This window comes from Acanthisitta chloris, unplaced genomic scaffold, assembly GCF_000695815.1.
Source record: "Acanthisitta chloris isolate BGI_N310 unplaced genomic scaffold, ASM69581v1 scaffold37541, whole genome shotgun sequence".
In the NCBI taxonomy this organism is placed as follows: domain Eukaryota; kingdom Metazoa; phylum Chordata; class Aves; order Passeriformes; family Acanthisittidae; genus Acanthisitta; species Acanthisitta chloris.
In genome coordinates this window covers 32,492-48,142 of record NW_008655222.1, presented here as the reverse complement: position 1 = coordinate 48,142, position 15,651 = coordinate 32,492, and positions in this window count along the sequence as shown.

Below are 15,651 nucleotides of genomic sequence, written 5' to 3'. Positions count from 1 at the left end.
GGAGCGCTCCTCGCCCAGCCCGCGGGCCGAGCGCACCCCGAGCCCCCCGGTCCCTCCTGCCTTTGTCGTGGGGATGTTCCTCGGGCGGAGCTCCCCCAACCCACCCGGCTGCGCCCCGAGTGTACCTGTGGCTGTACCTGCTTACAGCCTCCCGGCTCGCAGTGAGTGCATGTACCTTTAGGGTAGTAACTACTGTTCGGGATAGTAACTGTCCCTTGGGATGGTCCCAGCGTGTCTCGCTACGAGGTGTCTTTGCGTTGAGAACGTGTTGTTAATTATTCGTGGCCTTGGCTTTGAAGCGCGTCATGTGCTAATTATGTAACGTTTGGTATGGAGGGTTTGGGTTCTGGAAAGCGTCGGGAGCTTGTGAGTTGTCTGCTGGAATACACTGTGAGCAGGGGGAAAGCTCTCAGAGTGGAGATTTCAAGTGGAGAAAGAATAGATATCTAGGTGATCTTGCATTAGCTTCAGCTGTCTGAACAGCTGCTTGAAATGCATTGCAGTTATTGTAGGAAATACAGGATATAGAAAGATAATTTGAAGTCTTCTCTGCGATTTTTACATAGAGCTAACAATGACAGGCAATGAACCTTTGTGCATGGGTAGAGGGGAAATTTAGGTTAGATATCAGGAAAAAGGGTTTTACTATGAGAGTGGTGAGACACTGGCACAGGTTGCCCAGGGAAGTAGGAGATGCCCCAACCCTGGCAGTGTTCACAGCCAGGTTGGATGAGCCTTGAGCAACCTGCTCTGGTGGGAGGTGTCCCTGCCCCAGGGCAGGGGGTTGGGACTAGATGATCTCTAAGGTCCATTCCAACCCTTAAATTTGTATGATGTTATGGTTAGCTTATTCACAATAGCTTTTTTTTATTGGAGGTAAGAAGAATATTGAGTTATCAGCTGAAAATATTTCTCCTGACAGTGGAATATTTTAATGGAATAAATGCATTAGTCTTTTTTTTTTAATTTGTCAAGACATCCAATTTACATATCCCTCAGCAAGTGGTAACTGTTGGTTACATGTCTTGTTCAGAGTTATACCAATCCATGGAGAGCTGTGTGCCTGCATTGCTCTGTAGGCCAAGCACTCTTCAAGACTGGCTCGAAGAGTGTGTTAGAAAACACAGCTCAGCTTCTCTGATGGGTTAAAGGAAGTACTTCATGCTTGTAGTAATGCAGTAAGCTTCAGCACTCTGTTATGCAAGGTTGGCTGTTCAGAACTCTGCTGGTGTTTGGGCATCACAGGAGTATAAGCAAACCAAAGTCATGGAATCATCAAGGCTGGAAGAGACCTTTAAGATCTTCAAGTCCAATCATCAAGCTGTCACGCTGCTGTAACCCTTGAGTTTGTAACTGAATGCTCTAACCAGTTCACCCAGGATTCTTGAAAAGCTTAAACTGCTTTCAGTTTGAGTGTCTGCTAACCACAGGTAAATGTGAAGTGTAGTGATGAAGAGTGCTGTCAGATTTCAGCCTTGGAGACATTGCTATCTCCATACACTGGCATGTTGTTATTTTGGGTTTAGAAAAGCTGTCAAAGCCCCTTAGGTTCTTTTCTCTCACTTGTTTGAGAATATATTTAAGGGCGGGGGGGAAAGTAAGGTGGTTTAGGGGGGTGAGGTGTGTTTTGATTTCTGTTTCAGCAACAAACTGTCTTCCTTATCTGTTACTTGATCTGTTTGTGCTGTTGTTCCCTTCCTGTGCTGTACAAGTAGTGCTTTCTTCTTCGCATGCTGTTAGAAACACATCCTCATATCCTACAGACTGTATCCTATGGCAGTGGGAGGGTACAGTGGGTTCTTCATAGCAACTACCTTGGAGACAAACTCATGGTTGTATCACTTGGTTTTTATTGTTGTTATTATTATTAGTTTCAGGAGCTCCCAATGAGAAGTGGAAAATGTTTCTTGAATTCTTGATTCAAGGGTTAGTATTTTGTTAGGCCTCATATTTGAGTACTTTGGTTTCCTCAGTTGCTGACATTTCAGTTGTTGAGTTTTCCTCAGTATCAAAAGCTGATAAGCAGCACGTGGCTTTCAGTGCAGCCTGTAGCTAGGTTACCTCACTTTGCAACATAAAAACCAGAAAAAATTATTCTTTCACAAAAAGAATGAGACTGACAAAAGGAGAGGGTCAGGTTTCTCATGTTCCAGATGTAGATTAGTGGCTCATTGCTTCTTTGCAACTTGTGTGTCACCCCCCCTCAGCAGTCATCCTTCTGCAATTGGGCATGTTGCTGCCCACATGAGGGTTATGGCCTTAGTTTTGTGTACTGCTTTGATTCGTGTATGAGTTTTAGGTATGTACCCAATCTCTGTCTCAAGGGGATTAACTGGTTTGGTTTTTTCCTTCCTTTGCAGTAACTGTAGTTTGTGTTATAGACTCAAGAAGCCTATCTGAAGAATGTTATAGAAACTTTAGATGCATCTCCTGCTCCTGTGAGAAGTCCTTCAGAGTCTTTATTTTTTTTTTATTTTTTTTTAATCAAAAAGTTCCCAGTGGTCTCAGGTCTGCTTACATATCTTAATCTGCTCTCCCCCCGAAATACTTGAAGGAAACAGGAGAGACAATGTGCAAATAAGTGGAAGATTTCTGTTTTAAAATCTAGTTAATTGTTAATACTGTAGTTTGTAGGCAGAGCTTTCTTGACAGATTTTGTGGTTTTGTACTTGGTTTCAATCTTTTTTTTTCCCCTAAGTGTTACTTACCTATTTATTTAGGAGCAGATGTGGCTAGGCACTGCTATAAACCCATGAGTGCTTGTTGCTGCTTTGCTGGTGAGGAAGGTGGCTCTGCTCTTCCCTGGCAACTTCTTCCTCTTCCATCCTTCCCTCTTCTCTTGTGCTTTGTAAGCAACCTTCCAGTGTCTGAAAAGGCTCCAGGGAAGCTGGAGAGGAGGGACACTATTAGGAGCTGCAGTGACAGGAGAGGGGGCAATGGGTACAAATTGAAAGAGGGGAAATTTAGGTTAGATATTAGGAAAAGGTTTTTTCCTGTGAGGGTGGTGAGACACTGGCACAGGTTGCCCAGGGAGGCTGTGGCTGCCCCAACCCTGGCAGTGTTCACAGCCAGGTTGGATGAGCCTTGAGCAACCTGCTCTGGTGGGAGGTGTCCCTGCCCAGGGCAGGGATTGGCACTAGATTATCTCTAAGGTCCATTCCAACACCTAAAATTCTATGATTATATGATTAAGCAGCTACAGGTATACTACATTTAAAGGCTGATCTGCTTTAAAACTAACCTGGCTTTTGTTCTGGGGTAGAGTGAATCTGCACAAAGAGGCCTGACTTAGCCTAGTGTTTTGCCATCACTGAAAGTCAGTTGTGATCTTCTCCTGCCCTTTGTGCAGGGAATAGAAATGCCAGGAGAGGGAGATCGCTGGGCTTCCTCATCCCCTGACCTACCTGGATTGTTTGCTCTAGTGTGATTCCTTGGTGCCATTTTGGTGCTTGTAGACTTTGATTGGAGCTGTCCCAGCACACTGAATTTTCTCACTGCTTTTTGGAGTAAGTTTTCTTCCTCTGTTGAGCACCAGTGGCAGCAGCATAGAGAAAATGGGACTGTGACAGTCCCCAGTTTGGTTTGGATGGATTGCTTTGCTTCCTTCACCTGGGCTGCCCTTGCAGCTACACGTTTGCTAGAACAAGGAGGAGGGAAAACATGGAATGAATGGGCAGATGCCAAAGGCGGACAGGAGACAGTAGTGCTTAGTAGTGCTTACTTAGAAGGCACAGGGAGGTGGAATATAAGCCAAGTAATGCTACTGGTCATGTGCCCAAAGTAGCCAATTGAAATAACAGTGCAACAAAGGTATTGCTAGGATGTTTCTTGTATGAAATCCTGTAAAATTGTAGCAGATGATTATTTTATTAGTGTGTAGTTAAGAGTTTGTTGACATACAAGGGTTTTTAGCTTTTGGTTTTCCTTTTAAAATTATAATGGAAATTTACCCAGAATTTGCCATGGGAAGGAGGATCTCCTCAGAAGTGGTATGTGAACAAGTGGTTAGTTGGTTTGTTGTTTTGTTTTGTTTTCTATGTCCATTCTTAACAAGAAAACAGGTAGCACCTCTGTTGTGAACATGGCATTGATAACATGAGCTTATGAAATCTTCCCATGGAAGAAAGTCCAACCAACCAGCCAAAAAAAGCCAAACAAAAACAAAGCTAAAAACCTTAACTGTGCAATATAAAATTCTCTTGTACATATCACTTGATAAGTGTCGATTTAAACCCATAGGAGTTGCTAATTTGTGTGCCTTGTCCTGCTGTGCTGCCCACAGCTGTTTGTGTGGGGTGTCAGGTAGGGAGAATTCACTGAAGAGCCTGTAGAGCCATGGGAAGGGAATGGTGTGCGTTGGTTGGGTGAATCGTGGTTGCCTTGGGAACGATTTTGTGACTAGAGATGGTTAATTTGGGGTAGAAGAGCACCTGATATTTTCCTTGTAACCCTTGGAAAAAAGACTTGATGCTTACACTAGTTATGTATTTAGGGTTTGATAAGACTAAGGTTGGGGTGTTTTCCTTGCTGTAGTTGGTCATTGGTGTTGTATTTGATAAATCTAGAACCATGATCCCCTGGGAAGTGTGCAGGAAAACTGCCTCCACATCTCATGGAGGGAATGGAGATTATTTTGTCTGTGTTCCACATCCATATTTTGGTGCTGTGTTGAAACAATTTGCTTTCACTCTGCTGTTACATATGCAAACATGGTGAGTTTGCAGTCTTAGATGATTAATTTTCCCACTTACCTTTGTTAATCATAGCTCACTTATGGATTAATCTTTTTTTTTTTTTTCTTTCATGACATGCATTTTTTTAAGCAATCTCTAGCTCAGTAAGCTTAAACAAAAGACTCTCTGTTGAAAAAACGCTGTGCTCAGTGTTTTGTAATTCTTTGCTTTACGACAAAACAAACCTTTCAATTTTAGAGACCAAGTGCAGTGTCAGAGAGTAAGAAAATGGGAAGTGCATAAAATGATTGACACAATTTTGCCCATTATTGAAATGACAGCAAAATTAAACAATGGCAGTTAATAAGGAGAACTGTAGTACAGCAAGATCACCTAGGTGTAGTTGTGGTGTTACACCTGATAGTTTGCCAACAGTCCAGGATGAGGCTTGAGTGTACATATACTCTTTTGGAGGTTTTTGTAGCAAATGAATGAACCATGTCCCGTGTTCAAGAGTTTCTTAAGAACTCCATTTCTTATCTTTTTGAGAATAGTTGCTGTGTCCTCATTTGTATTTGGCAAAAAGGGATGGGAGAACACAGCAAACAACAAAATTAACTAGCATGGTCTTTGTTTTGTTTTGCTTCTGAAATAACCCAATTATAGGATTTGTTTCTCTGAGATTTCTTTGTTTTTCCTTTGAAATCAACTTAGGCAAACAAGTGGCCTTTACTTTCTTAACTGTAGCTTGTTTCTGCTTTGCATGGGTAGGTGTTCTAAACCACTTGCACCAGCCAAGCAGTCAAGAATCTCTGCAGAGTACAAGCCTCGTGTTGTTGTGTAGTGAATTCAGTCTTTCCTTAAAATAAGTTTTGTATCTTTGCTGGGTTAATGTCTGGTATGTTAGGTGAAGACTGGGGGTTTTTCCATTGGCAAAGATTAGTTCTGGTGCCAGTGCTCTGAACTGGCTGCATTCTAGTGACCAACAAGGCTGGAGTCAATTTTGCATCTACAAGGATCTTAGCAAAGTTTGTCACTTCTGCTTCCTGTTGGGGGAGAAAATATGTGTATAAGCTGTGGATTCTCCCAGGAAAGAAGCAGAAAACATGAAAGAGGGAGGCTACTTGTGAATTTTTGCCTTTGCTATTGGAATGACTGGGATAAATAAGAACTGATTCTTTCTGTTGAGCAGGAAGGTGATTTTTACTGTTACGTCAACATAAGAAATAGGTTGAATAAAAAGCTTTTTTGACAAGTGGTTTGTCCTGGATTAACTAGAATTCTTGATGACAGTAGTATCATGAGTTATTACATTTGTTTCTGCTTATGCTATTCGTTTGTGGCTGCAACGTAAGGTCTTAGTTGTCTAGATCACAGAACCTAAAGTGTTGTCAACAATGCAGATGCTGTAGAATTTCACACTAAGGTGTCCCATAGTCACTTATAGGTTATATTGCTGATGCTCAGTTGGTGTTGGTAGACTGTACAGTTTGACACAGAGCTGTTTGGGTGCATGTTCTAGCTGGATTCTGGGGGAATTTCCTGAGGTGCTGTGACACCCTCTGGTTCAGGTGTGTCCAGCTCTTGGTGAGTATGTGGTCCTTTCAACTCTGTGTAGTGTTGATTGACCAATTCAGCTCTGTGTTGAGTTGGTCTCTTGACTCAAAATCTTAATGTGGAATGAAATTCCACAAAAATCAGGATAACTGAGTCAGAGCAGATAACCTGCCAAGCTACAGGTGAGCTTCAATGTCCAGTCATGTATAACACTGCTATTCTCCAATCCCCAAAATTATAAATTGACAGTTGGCAGAAGCTCCTTTTGTGTATACAAAGTTGTCTTAGATGTAGTAAAGAGGGATGCCATAAGCTAGATCCTGTTAGAGGAAAAAAAATAAACCACTTTTTCAATGGAAAAATACAGTTAAGGCTTTGCATATAATTGTTTCTTTTCTAGTTCTGAGGATGAGATGAATGTTCTGTATCTATATCAACTCAGTTGTCCAACAGGTGGGTGGGCATGTTTGCCACGGAAGTCAAGTTGGGAAGGATATCCTGTAAGGACAAAGGGGTATATTGAGCAGCACGGAGTGTACATGCAAAGAACTCTTCTTTCTAGGTGGCCTTGGTATGCTGTCTGGAATAAAGCTTCTCCAGGGACTGAATGAGATACAGTGTTAATATCTCTGTATCACTCACTTGAAAACAAAGGTTTTACAAGATACTGTGTGGTCCTATTCATTGAAATGCTTCTCCCTGGCTAGTCCTGTCTGTGAGTTTTGGGGGTTTTTTTAAGCGCTTATCCAAAACTGTTGGGTTTTTTTACCTACAGCTAATGAAACTTAACCAGTTGTGTTTCAGAAGCTCTTCCATCTCCTGTGTTATGACACATGAGACTTCAGAGCTCTGAGAAGTCTGCATTTGAAGTGGCCCATGTGCTTCTGAAGCAGAGATAAAAGATTCCACTGAAATTCCCATTTCTCTTGTTGAATTGATCTCTTGATTCAAAATCTTAATGTGGAATTTCATTCCACAAAAAGTCAGTCAGCTGTTGCATAGTCCTAGTTATTTAAATAACTTTTCCCAAAAGGAACACAGAGGTGCTTTATCTAGATATTAAAGTGGGAAGGAGGGGGTAAGGCATCTAAACAAAGTCATGGTTTGCCTGCAGGTGAGCTGTTTATCTTCAGCTCAGCCCTTCTGCAATGAAATATATTGTGTACTTGTCAAGTGTTGTCATGTTTAAAGCTAGGAGATCTGCTGGGATCTGCAGCTAGAAGCATGTTTTCTTGCAAATCACTACAATATTGCTGTTTGAGCTACTTTTCTTTCAATGTTCCACTGGACTCAAAATTGAAGAAATCTATCTTAGATTTCTAGGGTAGGTTTGAAAAGCAGTAGTGTCTGTAGAAGCTTTCACTGCTGTTCAGATCTTGACAGGACCTTGGAAGCATTGGAGTTTATTTCTGTGTTCTTCTAACTATGGAAAGAATCATATGATTGCATAAGACACATAAGGAAGTAAGTTTTTGGGACCATATCATAGACTCAGAATTTTAGGGGTTGGAATGGACCTTAGAGATCATCTAGTCCCAACCCCCTGCCCTAGGCAGGGACACCTCCTCACTAGATCAGGTTGCTCAAGGCTCATCCAACCTGGCTGTGAACACTGCCAGGGTTGGGGCAGCCACAGCCTCCCTGGGCAACCTGTGCCAGTGTCTCACCACCCTCACAGAAAGAAAACTTTTTCCTAATATTTAACCTAAATTTCCCCTCTTTCAATTTGCACCTGTTGCTCCTTGTCCTGTCCCTGCAGCTCCTAACACAGATCCCTCTGCAGCTTCCCTGGAGCCCCTTCAGCTCCTGGAAGGTGCTCTGAGATCTCCACACAACCTTCTCTTCTCCAGACTGAACAGCCCCAACTCCCTTGTTCTGTCTTCATAGGGGAGATGCTCCAGTCCTCTTATCAGCTTTGTGGACCTGCTTTTCTGTGCCACTTCAGCATATTTTTTGAAGTGAAATGCCCCAGTGAACTCAGTGTTGGGCAGGGGGGAGGGGTTGGTTAGAATGGCCTTCATGTATTATACCTCCAGTTGGGCAGCACTGGGGTAGTATAGATGTGATGCACTGCATAATCACTCTGCTTCCCAACTGGCAAAATCTCAATAAAATTGGTAGGTTACAGTTCTGTGATGAACTACAGCACATAAATGCAGAGCTAAAATACACTCTTGCCTAAATTGCTGGCAACAAGCCTAATCTTAAAGGTGTGCAATGTGATAACACCTGCTAAAAGTGTGTGGGGAACTTGATACCAAGCCTGTGATGGCAGTTTTCACTCTTGTTTTTAGGAGTGTTCTTCGCGTGGTATCGCTGTGTGTTCTGAATTATTCTGTAGCCACACATTCAAGAGGTGTCTGGAATTTGGAAAGCACAACCTCCATTTCAGGCTGCTTTTATGAAATATGTGCTTTTTGGGCCCAGTGATAAGTATTCTTCACATTTCAGGTTTTGGGGTGGTTTTGTTCAGTCAAGCTAAGTTCATTACATCTTTATTCACTTTAACCTTAATGCCTTAACTTTGGCCTCCTAAACACTGCAGAAAATTAAATAATTCAAAGATATTTTGGGGGTTTTCTCTTTTGATCTCGTCACAAAGTTTGCATAGAACATAAGGTTAGAAAGATTACATTAAATGTGAAGGTCTTGGAGTCTACAAGCCCAAAGATTGGTTTGTTCATGGCGGTGAACACCTTCAGAATGTCTTTAATGATAACCCTTGTGCAGTTCTGGTTTTTAGCCTTCATGCCACTGTCTGTTGTGAAAATGACTGAAACTGACATGCAAAACAAGAGAAGGGAAATGTTCTGAATTTTAGTTTCTATTTATTTTTAGTTTGCCTGAAGCTCTGCTTGAAAGTAGAACATTGTTCCCAGTTACAGAAAGCAAACTCAACTGCTTTGAAGTGTTCTGCTGCAATGAATGTTGTTATTTCCAGTTCTTTCCTGGAAAGTTGCAGTAAGTAAGGTGTGTGGTAAACAAGCAGTGTTTAAGACTTCAACCTTACCGTGATGAAGTGACCTTGCCATGGTTTAGCAGCCCAGAAAGCCAATGGAATCCTGGGCTGCATCCGAAGGAGTGTGGCAGCAGGTCAAAAGAGGTGATTCTCCCCCTCTGCTCTGGTGAGACCCACCTGAAATACTGCACACAGTTCTGGTGTCCTCAGCATAAGAAGGACATGGAACTGTTGGAGCAAGTCCAGAGGAGGCCACGAGGTCAGTAAGAGGACTGGAACATCTCCCCTCTGAAGACAGGCTGAGGGAGTTGGGGCTGTTCAGCCTGGAGAAGAGAAGACTGTGTGGAGACCTCAGAGCAACTTTTCAGTATCTGAAGGGCCTACAAGGAGCCAGAGAGGGATTCTGTGTTAGGAACTGCAATGATAGGACAGGGAGTAATAGGTTCAAACGGAAGGAGAGGAAGTTTAGGTTGCATATTTGGCAAAAAGTTTTTTACTCTAAGGGTGATGAGATATTGGCCCAGGTTGCCCAGGGAGGCTGTGGCTGCCCCAACCCTGGCAGTGTTCACAGCCAGGTTGGATGAGCCTTGAGCAACCTGATCTGGTGAGGAGGTGTCTCTGCCCAGGGCAGGGGTTGGGACTAGATGATCTCTAAGGTCCAATCCACCCCTTGAGTTCTATGATTCTCTGATAAAGAGAGAAGATGGATATACAGATGTGGATGGATCTGTCTGTGGCTGAAAGCATTCATTTGCTGGTGAATAGAACATAAATGGCTATCCTAACTCTCTATTTCTGCTTTCTTATCTGGGACGTGGCAGTCCTTTGAAAAGCATAAACATATTGATGTTGTTTTGCTTCCACATAAGATTGCATCGTTAGATGGGAGGGACAGGATTCACACTCTAGAATTTAGTTAGCACTCGAGAGGCTTAGACCCACAAAGGGCACTAAGTAGTCCTGAAGAAGCAGATTTATCATCAGCTTGCTGCTCGTGGTCTGTCTTCAGAGCAGCATGGAATGCTGCAAGTGTCAGCTGATGATTTTGAGATAGATATCTCTGCAAATTCAAGTTGTAGACATGGCTTGAAATGCAGACTAAGATTAGTAAAATGGTATAGCTTTGCCCTTAACCAGCATGTGAGAGCTACATAACAGCTATGAGCCATGCATGGGAAATTAATTTTACTTTGTAAGAGGTTTAGTTTTCTAGATACTCATGATTCTGGGTGAGTGCTTGGAGTTTTGTTCAGTAATGCTGCTCAGTACCTCACAGTGGATGGAATATTCTTCCTTAATAATCTTCTGCTGTAATAGATAGTACATTTGAGCAATGTAATGTTTTGTTGTGGTGAAAAGGAGGTTGTCCAGTCTTGAACTAGGTATCTTGGTGGTTTAAAGTGCTGGTTTTCTAGGAAGCAGTGCACTCACGTGGATGTGTGATGTAGTTCAACCATTTGCAGCTTGCATATGCTACTTTTATCAAAACTTGTGTCTTTTTCCCCATTTCTATCTACTTCCATTTTGCTTCAGGCTCTGACTCATGGGGATTTTTGGTTATGTACTGTATCTAAGGTCTTCGTTAGTTTAATTGTCAAACATGCTTTTGTGCTTGGTGTGTGTAATCTAATTTCCGTGGTACCATGCTGTGATTCCTTGTACGTGAGAAATAGTTTGGAATGAATTTAAACCTTTACTGGGCAAGAGAAATATGCCAGTTTTACTAATATAACTGTAGAAATATTGTGAGATTTTTGAGTTGTACAATCCTCTAATGTGAGCCATGGCCTGCTGACAGTCCTCTGCTCCACCTCGATTTGAAAGAGAAAAGATGTTGTTGTCACATTTTTACCTCAGCTAAGGAAATGCCAAACCTTATCTCATTTGTATTGACTAATTGGTGATTCTTTTGTATTGATTTTCCTTTAGAGTCCATTGCACTTGGAGTGGACAATTACCTGTTAAGTTGTCCACTGTTACTGTTCCACCATTCATCTGAGCCAAGTTTCCAGCCTCGTGCTCCTCATCCTGGAGAGCAGTCTTCATCCTTCTTCATACTTCTTCGTAAGGGTTTTTGCAGTTTCTGGCTCAGGAAGTTGAAAATATTTGCACTTGCTGGCACTTAATAATGCTACACTTCACGGTGTGCATCTGTCCCAGCTTTAAAACACGACTAACAGATACTCTGCTGGATCTGACAAAGTTAGTCTCAGTTAGCAATCGTTTATCATGGTAGCAGCAGTGTTACTGATCACACCAGAATCCCTTGTGGTTTAGAGGTTATGTTTGATGCAATGCATTTATCAAGAATTTGATTTTGGGTGCTGTGGGTTTGTTTTGCACTTCAAGAGGTGTTCATGCAAAACCTGTTACTGATTTGATGTCCTTATTTTCTGGTGGAAGACAAACTTGAGACTTTAGTTTAAAAATGAACATTGCCAAATACTTAATCTTCATCATAGAATTCTATGGTTTGGAATGGAGAAGGGACCTTGCAGATCATCTAGTCCCAACCCCTGCCCTGGGCAGGGACACCTCCCACCAGAGCAGGTTGCTCAAGGCTTCATCCAACCTGGCTGTGAACACTGCCAGGGTTGGGGCATCCACAGCCTCCTTGGGCAACCTGTGCCAGTGTCTCACCACCCTCACAGGAAAAAAACTCTTTCTTAATATCTAACTGAAATTTCCCCTTTCAATTTGTACCCATTGCCCCTTGTCCTGTCCCTGCAGCTCCTAACACAGATCCCTCTGCAGCTTCCCTGGAGCCCCTTCAGCTCCTGATGTTTTAGTCGGTGCAGAAGTGTTGGGCCAGGCCAAAGTCCTGTCTGGACCCTTAATATGGTACCTTCTGTATCAGGACCGTGTGGGTCAATCAGCTTCGTGGACTCCTCTGGACTTGCTCCAACAGTTCCATGTCCTCCTTACGTTGAGGGCACCAGAACTGTGTGCAGTATTCCAGGTGGGTCTCACCAGAGCAGAGTAGAGGGGGAGAATCACCTCTTTTGACCTGCTGACCACACTCCTTTGGATGCAGCCCAGGATTTGGTTGACTTTCTGGGCTGAGCTCACACTGCTGGGTCACAGTGAGTTTCTCATCTGCCATCACGCCCAAGTCTTTCTCCTTGTTGCTCCCAATTACTTCTCCACCCAACCTGTAGGTGTGCCTGGGATTACTATGACCCAGATGTAGGACCTTGCCTTTCATGTCGTTGAACATCATGAGGTTTGCAGGTCTGGCGAAGTGTTCTTAAGGCAAGTCTGGCCTGTGTTCTTAAATCTCTCAAGATATCCAGTGTCTTCCTGTGGCTGGGCACCACTAGGCCTGTGTTGTGTACTGAGAAGTGAATAGGAAGGACAATATTAAAGCAGCCACAAGTGGTGATGAGTCCTTTGGTCTGCTGCCTGATGGCAATGACCTTGCTAACATGCATCACCTTTCCAGGGCTTCCTGTAAAGCTGGTTTCAGCAGCCTTATTTCTGTGTAATCTGAATATATGAGCAGGTTTGCTGGCAGTACTCACCCTCACTGCTGGCTTTGTAACATACCACTATACTCAAACTGCTCATGGTTGCAGACTGGAAGGTTAGCTGTTCTTACCTTAGTGAGATGGTGATGTTTCTGGGTCTAATAAAGTGCAGTTACTGTAAAATACAAGCATTGTTATGTCTTGCATTTTGTTTGCTTGTTTGCAGGTCACTGTTCTTTATTATATTGGAGTTTATTGTCCTGTTTAGTGTGGCTGCTTTTGTGTTTTATCAACAAAGGTGTTGATATAATCAATCTCAACACCTTAACTAAGTTTCTTAAAATTCTGCAGTGATATGATAGTGACAGAAAAAAAGAAAAAAGGTCAAAGTTCACAGGTACCTGTAAGACACTGTTTTGTATTTTGCCAGCAATTTTGGCATTCTTTATCCTCTGCCTTACAAATCTCCTTTTACCTTTACAACATCATATATATATATATTATTCTATATGAGCACGCATAGAACAGATTTCTGTTATTGATAAGATGATCAAAGTTGGTTCACTCAAGCTGGGAAATTGTCTCTATCCTCCTCCTAATACCACCTAGCATTTTTTGAAGTTGTTGCTCCAATACTTTGCTGACAATATGCTGTAGTCCTGAATTTTGTTGTATGGCTTTGGCTGGTTGGGTGTCCTGAGCTGAGCTATGTTTACGAATCTTCATTGCATGAATTTCTTCTAGAACTTTTTATTTACTCTTATGGCTATTATTTTGTAGGGTGAAGTTATCTTTTTAGTAATCTGATCCAAGGATTTTTGTTGAGTTCCCCAGTCTGACCTGGCTTTGAACACTACCAGAGTTGGGGCATCCACTACTTCCCTGGGCAACCTGTGCCAGTGTCTCATCACCCTCACAAGAAAAAGATTTTTCCTAATATCAAACCTAAACTTCCCGTTTCAATTTGTACTCATTGCCCCTTGTCCTGTCCCTGCAGCTCCTAACACAGATCCCTCTGCAGCTTTCCTGGAGCCCCTTCAGCTCCTGGAAGGTGCTCTGAGGTCTCCATACAACCTTCTCTTCTATAGTGTGGTTATATGCTTCCCTGGTCTAGATTAGTCTTTTTTCTTCAGGTTTTGAGCTACTTAGGTGTAAGCAGTTACTGGTGCATCTTTTCAAGGGGTTGTAGGTATAGTTCTTGCATTATCAAGTCCTCAAAGCATAACTGCTAAAGTGAAAGAAACTTTCAAGGGTTTTAAATAGTTAAAAATATTTCTCAACCCTTTCCTGAAGATCTCAAAGCTGTTAGAATCTTAAAAGAGGTTGGCATGCTCTCACTGTCGGTAATCACTTTAGTAGAGGAGCTGGAAAAATAGAAACAGTATAAAAGCATTAGTAAAAAATAAACAGCTGAACTGTTGAGAAATCCTGGCTAAATCCCAAGAAGTGAAAATCTGCAGGGATGTTGAAGCTGCCTTTGACAGCAGTCTCTGGTACAGCTAGGATCAGATTTTCATTGTTGCCTTTTGTGTATCTATTTCAGTTCTATCCAATATGCAATGAAGAAATAGAACAAGTGGGTTGTGTTATGGTTATTTTCTTGCTGTTGTTGATGTCACTAGCCTGGATACATTAGTGGAAGCTAACTGGAAAATGATGAGACCTGATAACTGCAAAATCTCCAATGTGATTGATATAAGCTGTTAATCCAGTAACCATGAGTAATGTTTCTTTTCTTTTAACTTGTCAGTTTCTGATTCCAGACTGGAGGTAATGTTGGGGCTTTTTTTCTTTTCACTTCTGCATTTTAAGTGGTTGGTTTGGAGTCAGAATGGTGTTTAAAACCCTGACTCTGTTTTGATATAAATATACTTCTTAACTAGACACAGGCATTTAATAACCATTTATTGCTTTGTAACATAACCAATTAGCAAGAATAAAGAATGTAAATATCTGTTGAGCTGTAAAGCTACTTAAATGTATGCAAATAGTTTATGGTCAAACTGTTCAAAGATACTAAGACTGACCTTTCTTTTAGAGAATAACGTGTGCAAATGCAAACCAGAAGCAGGGTTTTCTTTAATTATTTATCATTATTGAATGTGGTGATTTTTCCACTGTCTGATCTAGATGGTTCCCTCATTCTCAAACTTGGAGACAATCATTACTTGGATTGTGGTTGATCCTAGGGGTCTAACTTCTGGATCTAAGCCCCTTGTGCATGTCAGTATAGAACAGGATGATGGTTTGGCTTTGAGTTTGGGTTTTTTTCTGCGAAATAGTGTGAAGTTGTAATATCTGAAACATGAGCCTTTGCAGGTTGCTGAGGAGACAGTGACAGCTCAGAAGAAGAGCTAGTGGCCATAACATATGCTGGATCTGTCTGCTTTAAGCAGTCTACTTTACTCTGCCTATTCTTGTGTCATCTCATATGCAGTTAACCCATTTGACTTTAAGACAGCAACGTGATACTATGACTGCTGTGTCCTTAGGAGGAAGCTGTTTTGTCTGGGGCTGGTTCCCGTCGCTGCGAGCTGTGCAGGCATTGCTTTGGGAGAAATGCTTTCCAAAGGAGGTATTTCTGGCAGTGACATCACATAACTGTGTATCTTTAAATGCCTGCCAATAAGTGAGCTGTGAGTTTGTCCTTCAGTCATTGGAACGAGCTCTTTTCTCAGCTCAGGGCAGTTTGTGCGGCTGCACTCGAGGTGAGGGGAGCAGGATAGCACCTGGAGCAGTGAGGGAGCTCATGGACTGTTCTAGCATAGCCTTCTGAGCTTGGCATGGAAACTACAGAATTACAGCAGGTTTTGTTACCCCAGTCCTGTTCCCTTGTGGGTGAAATGCAGCTGTTAGGTAGTTAGCTGCTGTACACAATGGACCCACAGTGACTCCAGAGGAAACAATGTCACCTCGGCATCTGGTCGGTGTTTTTATTGGCACAGTTCCTTATGAATTAGCATTAATAACTCAGCTCTACTTTTCCTAATAAGTA